General features: G+C 35.3%; 1 protein-coding gene across 2 annotated transcripts in view; it reads left to right on the top strand.

Annotated features, from left to right (window-relative positions):
- The window catches only part of KIAA1328 (KIAA1328 ortholog), a 264,073-nt gene that overhangs the window by 144,845 nt on the left and 103,470 nt on the right, over positions 1-15,758 (top strand). The gene's annotated exons all lie outside the window — the stretch shown is intronic.

The raw sequence follows: 15,758 nt of genomic DNA, 5'->3' as shown, positions 1-15,758 counted from the left end.
TGGATCTTTGTTTTATTTATTTCTCTTCTGAGGTAAAAATTTTATTCATTACAAGCACATTTTTCCTTTAAAAAATACCTATCTGTTAAGTCTAACACCTGTGTCATCTTGAAGTTCATCTCCACTGATTGACTTTTCTCTTGAGTATTAGTGGTGTTTTTTCCTATTTATATATCAGGTAATTTTGGGTTGTATCTTGGTTATTCTCATGGCGCTAGAATTCAATTATAGTCATCTGGACAATGTTAATATTTTTTGTGTTAGCAGACTGAACTCAAATTCCAAACTCTTATTTCCCTGGAGCAGTGTTTCATTATCTTATAGTTTCTACTGTTGCCATTGAAAAGCCTTAGTGCTGTTTGATTCTTTTTTTATATGACCTGTTCCCCATGGGCACCATTTCAATCTTTTCTCTCTCAGTATTGATCTAAAATTAATGCCAGTATGCATTAATTGGACCTTTTTTCACTCATTATTCTTAATAATCAGATTTTTTTCAGCTGGGAGACTTTCTTCAAAGCAGGAAATTGCCTTTGTCAGTTTTCTCCATTTCATTCTTAAAATATTCTTTCTTTCTAGAACTGTTAGTCAGATATTGACTCTCTTGGATTATCTTTCATATGTCTCCCTTTTTTTTTTTTTTTTTGTTTTTTTTTTTTTAGGTTTTTCTAGAAGATTCTTTTAGAAGTGAAAATTTAGAAATGAAAAATCTGAACAATTTCCTAGATTATATTTTCAACCCTTCTATTAAATTTGTTTGCTCTATAATTTCCAAGAACATGTTATTCTCAGATTTATTTTTATAAGAATCTATGCTTGTCCTATCTATGCAATATTTTTTCTTACCTCCAAGAATATTAATAGGAGTTTTTGAAGTTTCATCTTTTCCTGTTACACTATCTCTATTTTCACCAAGTTCAAATTTCTTTTTTTCTACAACTAACAGCAATGAAGAGCCACTAACACAGCAATGAAGAGCTACTAAAAGCTCCCAGTGTATGTGACCAGAGCTTGTCAATTGATGATTTTCACTTGAAGTGATCAACTGGGAATCCTGAGGGCATATTAGTACTTGTAGGCTTTTTCTCCTAGTTTCCTTAGGAATAAATCTTCTATCAGGTAGGAAGAAGAGATGAGAGCATTAAATATGCCTGACTGTCAAAGTGGGTGACCCAGTGGAAGGAGAGAAAAAAGACCCATCACACATTATGTAGGTTTTCAATTTATACCCCACTTATCTGCATGGTATTTCTGCTTTCAGCTATATTTCATGTCCCCTAGACCGGAGTCACTGTAGTTCAGCCTCTCCAGAAAAGTAACCTCCATTCCTCTCAAGATGGAGAGAGATAGGTTGGGATTCTGGAAATAGAGGAAAAATATCTTGGAATTTTACTGCTCTGCAAACTTTCAGCCAGCCAGGCTTTCTGTCCCACCTGCAATCCTACCTGGCTCCTCCAGTCCCTGGACCTTTCAGAAGTTCTCTGTCATGTCTCAGCCTAACCCCCTCCTCTGCCCTATCTAGTAAATATTCATGTTTGAATTTTCTAGTTGGCTGATTGAATTTGAACTCAGATATCTGCTTTCTAGGCTTCTAACATGATGTGTCATTTTCTTGTTTGTTGTCTAGCCTCTTTATTTGCCTGCCACCACGTGGTTCTCCAATGTTGATTTGTCTAATTTAACAATATTTGGCAATTTAATAGGTGAAAAAATAGGGTTCTTTTGTAATGGATGTTTTTCTATATGTCTTGTTAATCCTTTGCATCACTTTGCAGAGTTTTCATTTCCTGATTCACATTTTTTATGTAGGAACGTTATAAATCTCCTTTAGCTGATGTATATGAACTTTTTTCATATTTGTTTTTTAATTTAAAATATCTTTTTCTTATTCATAATGCTAGTCATGTTTATCTCTGTCTTTATGTATGTGTTTGCTTGCTTATGGTAAAAAAATGTATAAAATGCTGTTAAACCAAAAGAAGAAAATAACACATACCCGTATTCTTATTGTGTAAATATAGCATGAGTATATAACTTCTAAATCTTCTTTATTTGAATATGTGTTTTTATTTATACATTTTGCTTCATATTGTACCTTATATTTAAGCATCTTCTAAATTTCAAAAGAAAAACATTTTTCTTACAAAAATACAAAGGTACATCAAGAAAAGATGAGTTATCTTTCCATTTTCTCTTCTGTTCCCTATACTGATAGTCTTGGTTGAGCTCTTGTTAGCATCCCAGTGTGTATCTTTCTATACCACTTTTTACGCTTAAAAAGTATATATATATATATATATATATATATATATATATATATATATGTATACACACTATCTACATATATTTGAGATCAGTTGAAGACATTACTTATTCTTTTATTGTTTCACTTAAAAGTACTTAATGGTAATTTATTAGGTTTTTAGTTATGCCACTATAGTAAGCAGAATAATTGACCTCCCCCCTAAGATATCTGTGTTCTAATTGCCAGAACCTGTGAATATGTTGCCTCACATGACAAAGGGCTTAACAGATATGAACAAGGGAACAGATGTTGCAATGTGCATATTATTCTGTATTATCTGGATAGGCCATGTCTAGACACATGAGTTCTGAAAACTGGATACCCTTTCCTTGCTGGGTCAGAGAGATGAAACAGAAGGAAGAGAGATTCTAAGTCTACAGTGATCCAACCTGCCTCCATTTAAAAATGGATGAAGGAAGTCACAATTCAAGGAATGCAGTAGCCTTTAGAACCTTGGATTAGTCATAGCTGACAGCCAGTAAGGAAATAGAGATCTCAGTCCTCCAACTGCAAGGAACTGAATTCTTCCACAACTTGAATGAGCAAGAGAACATATCTTCCCCTAGAATCTCCACTAAAGAACATTGCCTTGCCAACACCTTAATGTTAGTGCATTGACACCCATGTCACATTCTTGACCTGTAGAATTATGGAATAATAAATTCGTGTTGTTGATACCACTACATTTGTGGTGATTTGTTGGGTCAGCAAAATAAAACTTATACAAATAGTAATTCTTTTCATATATATGCATAATAGTTCAAGGTTTCTGTGTATCTAATCCAACCCCTCTTGTTGGACACTCAAGTTGTTTTAAGTTCCCTACTACTCACAATGTTATAATAAGCATGATGTACTTCTTCAACTTTTTTGTGATAAATTACTAAAAATGAAATTGCTGGGTGAAAGCCTATTTTTATATAAGAAAATTTTGATATAATTTATCACTATAAGCTGTAATAGTTCATTGACAGTTTTCCTTTTTAAAAGGTTGTAGCAGTTCATTCTCCCACTTGCAATTTATGAAAATTTTCATTACTGCTCTTCAGTAGGTGTAGTGAATGCTTTGGGAACTAGTGTTGCAGTAAAAGAGATGGACATGCTTTAAAAGTTTAGGTGCATCTGGACATATGTGTCCTAAAGTACAAAAGAAACTTTCCTAATATGTCATTAACAAAGCCATAGACCTTTTAAAATGTTAATATACATTATAGAAGAAACTCTGACAGTAGTTTCTAAAGTCTGACAGACAGTCATTGGAAAGTCAAGTATTCTCTCTCAACAGTCCTTAAATTATTTAATAATGTGAGATTAAAAGAAGTAAAGGCAATAAGTTCATTTCTCTCCTGGATTCAGTTAGTTATGGAAATGTTTTCTCCACTAAGCCCAGAAAGAGGTAGAGATGGATCAATGGAGAATACTGTGTACAGCCTTGAGCAGCTTTTGTAGAATTATTTAAACAAAAATGCCTGCTGATTTTAGAAAATATAATCAAGAACTGTAATGGGAAATGACCTTATTTCTACCTTGCAGGCTCTTTGATTTTGCCAGTAGAACTCCCTAGATAAAATTTAATTTTAAGCTAAATTTTGTTTATTTGGAAATTTAAATTATCTTAGTATTAAAGATACTCTGTGTATTTAAAATATTAAACTTACTCAAGTGAGGCATTAAGAATTTGGAACTAAAATAAATGAGATAATGAGGAAGTGAAAAACATATTTTTTATAATTAACAGCTCATTTTGAGTTAATTATATACAATTACCAAAATCTAATTGCAATTTATTTTCTATTATCTGTGGGAAGAATCACAGGCAAGGGAGCTTATATTGCTGCATTCCTGCATAAATGCTATAGCATGAGAATAAATAATATGTGAGACCTTAATGACAAATAAGAGCAAATAGTAGGGCACAGCTGAGCCAAGCCATTGGAAAATAATTATCACATGAAAGATGGTAATGACTTAAAAAGTCACAAGCAACGGTGATTGCTTATAGGTTCTCTGGTTTATTTTTTAGTTAGTTTGATGTTTGTTGGCTCTGCAAAGATGACCCTTATCAATCAACAATAGTTTGGTAATTTTAGAGATTTCTAAAAATCATACCATTTTGTACTTTCCTAATATTGTACTGAGAAATTCAATTTAAAAATTGTATTACATATCATTTTTTAAAAAAAACTTTGTACTGCAAGAGATACAGAGAAGTCCTCTCGTTCAAGTACTTTAGTAGCAGGGTGATGCAAACATATAAAAATGTATGCTCTATATAGAATATAAGGGCTATAAAAGACACATAATAAAATTAAGGTTTTTTTAGAGGGGTAATATTTGAGATAAGTCCTAGAAGATAAGACCGAATTTTGACAGGCTAGGAATGCATGAGTGTGTGTGTCCGTGTGTGTGTTTTATGCTGAAGGAGAAGTAGAAGAATTTGAGTAAAGGAAGGAAATCTCAGTGTGTGGAGTACAACAGCAACTTTGCTTTAGTTTGAACAGAACACAGAACAGTAAGGGAAAATTAAACTAAAGATTAAATTAGTAAATTAGGACAGATTTTTAAGAGGTTTAAATATTCAGCCAGAGGTTTTGGTTCAGTGCAGTTGGAAGAATACATTTTGTGATGAAGATGATTAATTTGATTTTAAAGATTATCAGAGTAGTATAGCAAGATGGCAGCAGAGTTAGACACTGGGCCTACCTTCTCTACATATTCACAACCAAATTGCAATGAAACAAAGCCTACAATCCCTTAAAGATAGACTGTCACTGTCACATATATCAGGAGCAATAGAGTGGAGGAAAGGGTAGAAAAAACTAATTTAAGTGTATTTGCAGAGATATCTGGGCAGTGCAAAGCATGAGGGGAAGCGGTAACTGCTGAATGGAAATAGGGACACAGCCCCATTTTGGAGATCCAGCACTGCACTGGAAAAGGGGTGGGTGCAGCGTAAAGATCACTGCCTTGAGCCTGAGGTTCCTAGGACAGAACAGTTAGAGCTCTGCAAGAAGAGCCAGATCAGATCACCTGTGTCTCCTCATAGAAGAGGCTTCTATTTGCAACCTGAGGCTATAATAAGCTGCCTTATCCCCACCAAAGGGGAAAGCCAAGACAACTGAAAGATTACTAACCAGAGCTTAAGTACCTGAATATTAATAACAGGAGTAAGTGCCCCAGAGTAAGGCTGGATACTTGAAAAGCAAAAGAGAACAATCTCTTGCTTATGGACTTTTCTCAACTATAATCCTCACCCTATAATCTAGTGCTCAGCCACATCCTAGAGGTTATAGCTGGATCAAAACCAATGAGACATTTTGACTGAGGAGTTCAATGTGGAGGAGGGGGAGGAACCACTATGAATCCCCACCCATAATTTGGGTACCCCAACACTGTAGCCATTCTACTCCTAAATATTTACCCAAGAGAAAAGAAAGCATGAATCCATATAAAGTTTATATGCAAATATTTATAGCAGCTTTATTTGTGAAGCACCAATTTATTATTGCTTTATAACAATAAATAATTAAAAAATCACTGGAATAAGGAACAAGAATGTCAGGTTTTAGTCTTTCCAATGATTAACCATATAATTTTAAAGATAATGCAGTGCACCTCAATCCCCTTACCTATATATAGAAATTATTTTTTTTTAAAGATTTATTTATTTTATTTATTTATACAAGCACTGGGTACAGTCTCACCCTGCACGGGAGGGTAAGAGAATTCACCAGAGCCAGAGCGGGGAGCTGAACAGGCAGAAGAACCGAAGCACAATGCTGAGGGGAACAGCGGGCAGCAGGAGAGGTCTGTGTGCCATATGGGACCCTCCTCCAGTGGCTGGGGAGCAACCTGGGATCAAACCGGTGCTGCAGAGGCTGCGGGCAGCTTTGCAACCCAGCACTCAACCGCTGCGCCACCGGGGAGGCCCTATATAGAAATTAATGTAGATTTTTTCTAAAAGTTTCTTCCATCTCTAATAATTCATGATTAGTAAACAGGCAAAGCTATATAGTACAGCAGTAGCAAGAAGAACAAAAGTACAAATAAACAAGTGGGGCTACATCAAACAAAAAAGCTCCTGAACAGTGAAAGAAACTCACTAAAATGAAAAGACTGAATGGGAAAAAATACTTGCATATCAAATATCTGATAAGGAACTTATATCCAAGACTGCTATCAGTTGTTTATATTGTACAAGTGAACAACAGAAAAACAACTATGAAGTCCCATATAACATCACCCAACTTTAAGCTTCATGAGTGCACAGTGATAACTGTCCTGTTTTATATGATGTTATATTATAACATGTATACATTTTAGGTGCTCTTAAAATATTTGTGAATAATTTTTTTTCAGTCTTCTAGATAAAGTCTGAAGGGAGATCATCTACTAAGAAGTATGACAGTAGGAATTGTAGTATCTGAGAATACTTGGAATGGCTTCAGGGAGGAGATAGTAAGAAGTTATGAAAAGATAATGAACAAGAAGTATTGCAGCCATAGCATAGAAGTTCCCTCAAATTGTTAAGATAAATACTCCAGACAGACAACTCAGATAACCAATACATATATAAAATCTTCTCACAACTAATCTTGGAAAATTAAAAACAAGAAGATAACATTTTTGAATCAATAAATTGGCAAAATTGAAAAGTTTAATAATATCTAATATTAACAGGTAGGAAGGAACAGCTGTTTTCATATACTGCTGACAGAAATGAAAATTGCTAGAATCATTTTGAACAACAATTTGGCAACACTATTTTACAATTATTTTTTATTATTGATGATAATTGATAGCAGCTCCCCTTCAGATTTTCCCCCCTAATTTCTAACTCCATTTGTTTATTTTGTGTAACCTATGTATTACCTTTAGGCCTAAAGAATTGCTCATTCAAAACAACATTTCTCCAGTATCCTTTCCAAGTATTTTAACAACATGACTGATTAGTATGGGTAGGAATTCCTGCTGGCTACCTTAAACATGCTAGAAGTCACTAAGATTGTAAAACTGAGTTTAGAGACATCCCAGAATAAAGTATAACTAAAGTAAAATGGGAATGGGGGAGTGTGCTATTGAATGTTAAATGGCATCAACAATAGAGGGAATTTTCAAGGGTTGACATTAATCTTGCAATCCTCTTTCAAATTCTTTTGAGCTATTGAAATAATATAAAAAGCTTTTTCCTCTTTAGTATTTTTAGATATTTCAATCTTTTTAAATCCTTCACCTTTTTAAATAGAAGAAGACACAAAGAAATGGAAAGACATCCCCTGCTCATGGATTGGAAGAATAAACGTTATTAAAATGGCCATCCTACCAAAAGCAATATACAGATTCAATGATATTCCAATAAAAATTTCAATGTCATTCTTCAAAGAAATAGAACAATTATTGATGAAATTCATATGGAATCACCAAAAACCCCGAATAACCAAAGCTCTCCTGAAAAAAAAAAGAAGGGAATGGAGGCATCACACTCCCAGACTTCAAACTATACTACAAAGCCATAATCATCAAAACTGCATGGTATTGGAACAAGAACAGACACACAGACCAATGGAATCGAAAAGAAAATCCAGAAATAAACCCACAGATTTATGGTCAACTAATCTTTGACAAAGGAGCAAAGAATATGCATTGGAGCAAAGAAAGTTTGCTCAATAAATGGTGCTGGGAAAACTGGGTCACTACATGCAAAAGAATGAAAGTTGACTACTACCTAACACCATGCACAAAAACCAACTCAAAATGGATTAAAGAACTAGACATAAGACCTGAAACAATAAAATACATATAAGGAAATATAGATAAAACACTACATGATTTGCACATCAAAGACATCTTTACAGACACATCACCCAAAGCAGTGATAGTGAAGGCAAAGATGAACAGCTGGGACTACATCAAATTAAGGAGCTTCTGCACAGCAAAGGAGACAATAACAAAAACAAAGAGAAACCCCACCAACTGGGAGAACATTTTTGCACACAACACTAATGATAAAGGACTGACCACAGAAATCTACCAAGAGCTGATGAGACTCAACAAAAACAAAGAAAATAATCCAGTCAAAAAATGGGCAGAAGAGCAAAAAAGAAACTTCTCTGAAGAGGAAATGCAAATGGCCACCAGGTATATGAAAAAATGTTCAACATCACTTGTAATCAGGGAAATGCAAATCAAAACTACCATGAGATATCATCTCACACCAGTGAGAATGGCACATATTAAAAAACCTAGCAACAACAAATGTTGGTGAGGATGTGGAGAAAAAGGAACTCTCCTGCACTGTTGGTAGGAGTGCAAACTGGTCCAACCACTATGGAGAGCTGTGTGGAGATTTCTGGACCTACTAAACATAGAGCTTCCATATAATCCAGCAATTCCACTCCTAGGTATTTACCCAAAGGACACAGAAACATCAATTCCAAAGAGCACCTGCACCCCTGTGTTTATAGCAGCACTATTTACTCCAGCTAAGCTTTGGAAACAACCCAAATGCCCAAAAACAAATGATTGGATCAAGAAGATGTGGTACATATACACCATGGAATATTACTCAGCATTCAAAAAAGAGAAACACATGCAATTTGCAGCAACATGGATGGAGCTGGAAGGGATCATGCTCAGCGAAATAAGCCAGAAAGAAAAAGAAAAATACCGGATGGTCTCACTCATAACAGGAATCTAGAAAACTTAAATAAGGGACCAGGAAAAAGAATAACTATAAGAAAGAAAGTATCAAAATCAACAAACAACTATGAACCAGAGACACTCTATGGGGGAAGGGGGGCAGGGAAAGGCGGGATTGGGGTCAAAATAAGGGAGTTGTGAGTGTATGGGGAATATAAAAATAAAATTTAAATTAAAAAAATAAATAAAAATCTATGTGAGACATAATAAATAACATGATGACAGGAAAAAAATAAAATAAAATTTAATAGATAAATAAATAAATCCTTCACCTTTTTTGACAAATACAAAAATCATCACTTAAAAAAAAGCATCACTTAAATATAGAGTTACCATTGACCCAGCAATTTCACTGCTAGGTAAAATACATCCACACAGAGATTTCTGTATAATAACTCATAATAACCAAAAAGTAGAAACAACCCAAATATCCTGCATTTGGTGAATGAATAATCAAAATGCTATGTATCAGTGCAAAGAAATATTCACCAATAAAAAGGAACAAAGCATTAATACATGCTATAACAAGATGAGCCTTGAAAGAACACTGACTGAAAGCTCATCACAAATGACCACAAATGTACCTTTCCATCTATATGCAATATCTATGAAAGACAAGTCTGTAGATAAAGCAAATTAGTAATTACCTACTGCAGAGGGTAGGAATTGGGACCAAATGCAAATAAGCATAAGGTTTCCTGTGGCAGTGTTGCTACTGTTCTAAATTAGATTGTGGTGGCTGTACAACTCTATGAACTAACTAAATATCATTTTAAGTGGGTAATTTTGGGCCTATATGTTTTTAATCACTAAAGCTTATAAAGTAACCTTTATTGTTAGTATTTTTCAGTATTTGAAATTAATTAAATATAACCAAAAACAGAAGAAACAGCACAAAGTATTACTTGCCCTCAGACAACATCAGCCTTTCTCTCTTCCTCCTGAAGAGTTTTCTGCCCACTTATGCCTTCTGTTATTCTAGATTTACTTTTTTAAACTGAATTCTACAAATGACATCCTATTCTGTAGCCATAACAGATACAATGATAAAACAAATAGGAACAATGACTATTCAAATCTTATTATGTCCAGGTGAATGATCATTTTAGTTTTTGTAATTATACAGAACTTATAATTTTGAAAAGATACATTAGTGATAAATATCACGTCTATTAAATAAACTTCTTCATTTTAAGCAGTAGGGGAGATATTTAACACACGTTGATCTGGTGTCTGTTCTCTTCATGTTTAATGTGATCTTACAAGCTTTCGAGAACAACCATTCTTTCTTACATTCCATAGACCCATTTTACCCTTGCCAACAACACATGTTTATAAATTATGGTGAGTACACCGAAATATAAGTCTTCTTAGGGTTCTTAACCAAGCTTTTTGTCTATACATGCTTTGTGTCTTTATAGATTAATGGCTTTCAAATAGGAAAAGACAAACCTACTACCTGCGCCCTTGTATATGGTATAGGGTATCCTTAGAATAAGCTTCTTGGCTCCGGGTAGTTTTTTTAGTCAGATTTGTCATCTTAGTGCATGATGATTTTGTGAGGTAAATATTTTATAAAATGGCAGTGTATGGATTTTTCAGGATTTTACTTGACTGCATAGCATTTTCCCTGGCTTTGATTTATATGTGTATGGAAGTAGTGGGTAGAAAGCATCATCTATAGAAACTAGAAAATTTTCCTGAAGAATATTACAAATATCATTGGTTAAATACAAGGAGCTAAATAATAAATTGTATAAACATTTTATGCTTTATCTGCTGTACACAAACGGACAGAATGGTAGCGATTCTCACTCTTTTCTCTAAATACTCTCATGAAAATAATTTTCTTTCCTGCCAATATTAATGGGGTTGAAGAATTGAAAGTTCATTATCACTTGAGTCTGCTTGCTCTGATAACCTTATTCCTGGGTTTATTTGGAATGAAAATAGTTTTGATTTCTTTTTAGAAAGTGACTGCCCATCCTGCTCCAATCTGAAATACATAGGTTCTTGTCACAATATAGAAAAGAAATAGCACTGTGGATGGTGAACACAATTTCCCAAGAGATAGAGAAAAACAATAGTCTTAGAAGGGTCAACTGGTTAAAAGTATCATTTATTTTTAACTTTTTGTTGTAAGCCCTAATAAATAGAGGTTAGGCTGAAGCCTACAACTACATATTTAGTTGTCACCATAAACCTTTGCTAGCATTCAAAGGACTGTTATAGATATTATGATTTAATTGATAAAATATATCTAAGTCTTTATTCCTTTTTCTTTCTAAACATTTCTAGGATTTTTTTTTAATCTGTAAACATATTGTGGTTTTCATTTATACAACTGAAATATTTGCATATAGATATTTCACAGTAGGAAGAGGGAATAAAAGTTAAGACGAGATGGACGAAAGCCAAAATCACTTTAGCAAAACATCTCATTGGCATATAAGATTTTTATATGCCTGTAAAAGAGTTGAGGTGGCAAGGTTGAGACTAGTGATTATTATGTCAGTTTATTTATTGTTGTTTTCAGAAATCCTAAGAGTTTTCTGTGAAAAGATGTAAAAATTTTAGATGCCATTAAGAGATTTTTATTTTTAATTAGCAAAAGCTTTTCTAACTGCTTAAATATAGTTTGAAAGTGATGTTTGGATTTAGGACAATTGAATATACATAGAACAAACACATAAACACAAAAGTTTAAAAAGTAAATGCATTCTTTTATTTGTAGAAGTGTGTATGTAGGAACTTCCTGAATAGATAGGGTTCTGGAGGTTTATTTGAAGATAAGATGTAAAGAAATAATGACTATGTTTTTCAACATACATTTGATCATAAAGTATCTGAGGATATGGCTGTGATCTTGATTAGCCTATGGTGGCTTGTTGTAGGTAGAAGCCTACTGACTATGTATTTGAAACAGCCTCACTTTTCATGATCCTGCAGAGAAAATGTCATATTAAACTCAACTCATTTGTTTTTCGCATTGCTTTTGTGGTGAAGAGGATTGATTTCTATGTTGCTTTTGCTATTTGGATTTTCTCCTTAGGAAAACAGTGTGTACAAACCTTAATCCTTTAACCTTGAACATGAGCCTTGGTCTATTTGATGGAAAGAGAATCTTTCTTTGTTATGTCACGTGAGATGGCAAAAGATGGGACCAGTCAAGGTCAACCAGATAAACAGACTAGTGGGAGATACTTTATAAGATGTATTGCAAGGACCTGGCTTACACTAGGCAGGTATGTAGTCTATATCAGGGATTCAGGAAGAACAGATGGGAATTCTAAGATCAGGCTGAAGCTATTGATCACAAGGGGGATTTTTCCTTTTTGTTGAGGGGAATAGAGGGGACCGTCACCTCATCTTTTAAACGTTTTCAAGAAATTAGATCAGCCCATCCAGATTACCTGAGATTTTCTTGACTTTAATCACATGTATAAAATACCTTCCTGGCAAACCAATACTTCAAATTTGTGGCCACATTGACTGAATATATATAGAATGTATAGAATACCCTGGGTTTATCCCTTGTCAACTTCAGACTCATACATCTCCTTAAACCATACTTTATCTCCAAATACTTACAAAGCCATACTTCTATCCAACACTGTCCCACATACAACTGAAAGCACATGGTACCATTTTCCAGAACTGAATGTGAAATCCTTGGGTAATGATCACTATTCTCCTAGATAGTCTGTCATTTCAGTGCTGTGATACAAAGATTATTAATGCATCTTATGTTATTAATGTTCTCCTAGACAGCCTGCCATTTCAATGTTGTGATTTAAAAAAGTTAGCTATTTGCATCTTATATTAGATGAAAGAGGGATAAAAGGAGGGAAAAGCAAAAATATTTGGTTCATAATACATAGAAATATATTCACAACAAACTAAGAAAGACTCAAAGTATTCTTATTTCTGCAGCTGGCTGCATGGCTTTAGCTGGTATTTATAACTACTTTCTTCCACTACCCATTCTGTATTCCCTTTGCCATCAGCAAGTACCTCTGCTGATAGTGGTTCTTTGTCCACAAAGAAGGTTAGGATGACCCAGACCTTCCTCCAGAATATCACTAAGATGACAAAAAAGTTTGGAAAACCCAGCTTCGACCTTTTTTTCTTACCCATTTCAAATAGATTTCTGCTGTTATGCAAGGCAAAGGCTGGCTAACCCACTGACTTCTTTCTCTCCTTCTTCATCTAAGTCCAGTTTATCAGTAAGTCCTATTGACCGTGCTTCCAAAATTCTCAACTTTCTGTCATCTTCCTTCCATTCTAATCCATTTCCATCCAGATTACTGTAGTTACTTGCTAGCTGATGTTTCTATTGCTACTTGTGACTCCTACAACACGTCTCTGACACAGAATTCAAAGTAGTCATTTTTATTTTATTTTTTCTTTTTTTCTTTTCTTTTTCTTTTTTCTTCTTTTTATTTTAACATTTATCATTTTTTAAATTTTTTAGACAATATTTGCTTCCCCCTACCCCCTCAGATTGAGTCCCCATAGAATTTCCTTCCCCAAGGCAGCCATGCACCATCACCTCAGTCCCCTGTGCTCCTCGTCCCGCCAATCCCTCCCCCTCCTCCTCCCCTGCAGGATGTCTCTGGTTTATAATTGTCTGTTTTTGCTTTGTTGTGTTTTGTACTGTTATTTTTTTATACTGATGTCTTATTTGGTGCCCCTGTATTCCTGTTATAAGTGAAATCATCCGAAATTTTTCTTTTTCCTTCTGGCTTATTTCACTGAGCATCATTCCTTCTAGCTCCATCCACGTTGCTGTGAATGGCATGAGTTTATCTTTTTTGATTGCTGAATAATATTCCATTTGTATATATACCACAACTGAAAAGCTTCTGTACAGCAAAACAGACATTAACCAAAACAGAGAGACACCCCACTGACTGGGAAAAAATCTTTGCACTTGGGCCTCCCCTGTGGCGCAGCAGTTGAGCGCTGGGTTGCGAAGCTGCCCGCAGCCTCTGCAGCGCCAGTTCAATCCCTGGCTGCTGGGCGAGGGTCCCACATGGCACACAGACCTCTCCTGCTGCCCGCTGCTACCCTCAGCAGTGTACTTCAGTCCTTCTGCCTGCTGTGCTCCCTGCTGTGGCTCTGGTGAATTCTCTCACCTTCCCACGCTTCTGACTGTACCCAGTGCTTGTGTAAATAAATAAATAAATCTTAAAAAAAAAAAAAAGAAAAAAATCTTTGCACTCCATTCAACTGATAAGGGACTGATCACAAAGATATACAAAGAACTTGCATGGCTCAACAAAAACAAAATAAATAATCCAGTCAAGAAATGTGCAGAAGCATTCAAAAGACATTTCTCCAAAGGGGTAATGCAAATGGCCAACAGGCATATGAAAAAATGTTCAACAAACCTTATTTTCAGGGAAATGCAAATCAAAACCCCACTGAGATACCACCTTACACCAGTAAGAATGGCATGTATCAAAAAAACAAGCAACAACAATGTTGGCGAGGTTGCAGTGAAAAAGGAACTCTCAGGGCCTCCCCTGGTGGCACAGCAGTTGAGCACTGGGCTGCAAAGCTGCCCCCAGCCTCTGCAGCGCCGGTTCAATCCCCGGCCATCAGGCGAGGGTCCTACATGGTGCATAGACCTCTCCTGCCACCCGCTGCTCCCCTCAGCAGTGTATTTTGTCAGTCTGCCTGTTCTGGTCCCCGCTCTAGCTCTGGTGAATTCTCTCACCCTCCTGCACTTCTGACTGTATCCAGTGCTTGTATGAATAAACAAATAAATCTTTTTAAAAAAAAGGAACTCTCCTACATTGCTGGTAGGAGTGCAAACTGGTCCAATCACTGTGAAAAGCTGTCTGTAGGTTCCTCAGTCTACTAAAAATGGAGCTACCATATGATCTGGCAATTCCATTACTAGGGATCTACCCAAAGGACACAAAAACAGTGATTCAAAAGAGCACCTGTACACCTGTGTTTATTGCAGCACTATTTACAATAGGTAAAACCTGGAAACACCCAAATGCCCAAAAATAGATGACTGGATCAAGAAGAGTAGTCATTTTTAAATATATGTTAGAATCATGTCAATTCTCTGTTTAAAACTCTCTAATGACTTCATACTTGAAATATAAATCTAAACTCTACTTCCATTTACTAGGCCCAATAGGATGTGGCCCTTGCTTGCCTCTTCACCTCACTCTATGATGTTATCACTCTGCTCAGGATATCCCAGCCACAGTGGCCTTTTGATTCCTTGTCCTTTATGGCAAGCGCTCAAATATCCTAAGCTTATTTTCATCTCAGTCTCTCTGTACTTGCTGTTTCTCTGCCTAGAGAAACTATTCCTAGATTCTTAAGTGATTAGCCTCTTACTCATCAAGGAAAAAGCAGTCATCTGTCGCTTCTCATTCTTCATATCAGCAAAAAAATTAAAGATTGATAACATCCATGCTAGTAGGGTTACAGGGAAAATGACAAACTACATATCTGGTGAAAATATGAATTATTTTGTAGAGCAAGCTGACTCTTCTTTTAAAATGAAAAATATAGAACTCAATCAGGTAAGAACACAATATATAAAAACTTGTGGAATGCAGCTAAAGTAGTGTAACGAAGAATCTTGTAGACACTGTGTAGTGCCACATGGAATTGTGGAAACTGAAATCCATGCTATAGGAGAAATAAAGGAAGAAACCAAGGGCATTTAACCCCAACCTATTAAATTACAGTTTCTGTGGCTGGGGCCCAGGAATCTCTATTTTCA

This window comes from Talpa occidentalis, unplaced genomic scaffold (genome assembly GCF_014898055.3).
Source record: "Talpa occidentalis isolate TD23 unplaced genomic scaffold, MPIMG_talOcc4v2.1 talOcc4.13, whole genome shotgun sequence".
NCBI lineage: Eukaryota > Metazoa > Chordata > Mammalia > Eulipotyphla > Talpidae > Talpa > Talpa occidentalis.
This window is presented reverse-complemented; position numbering and strand designations above follow the sequence as displayed.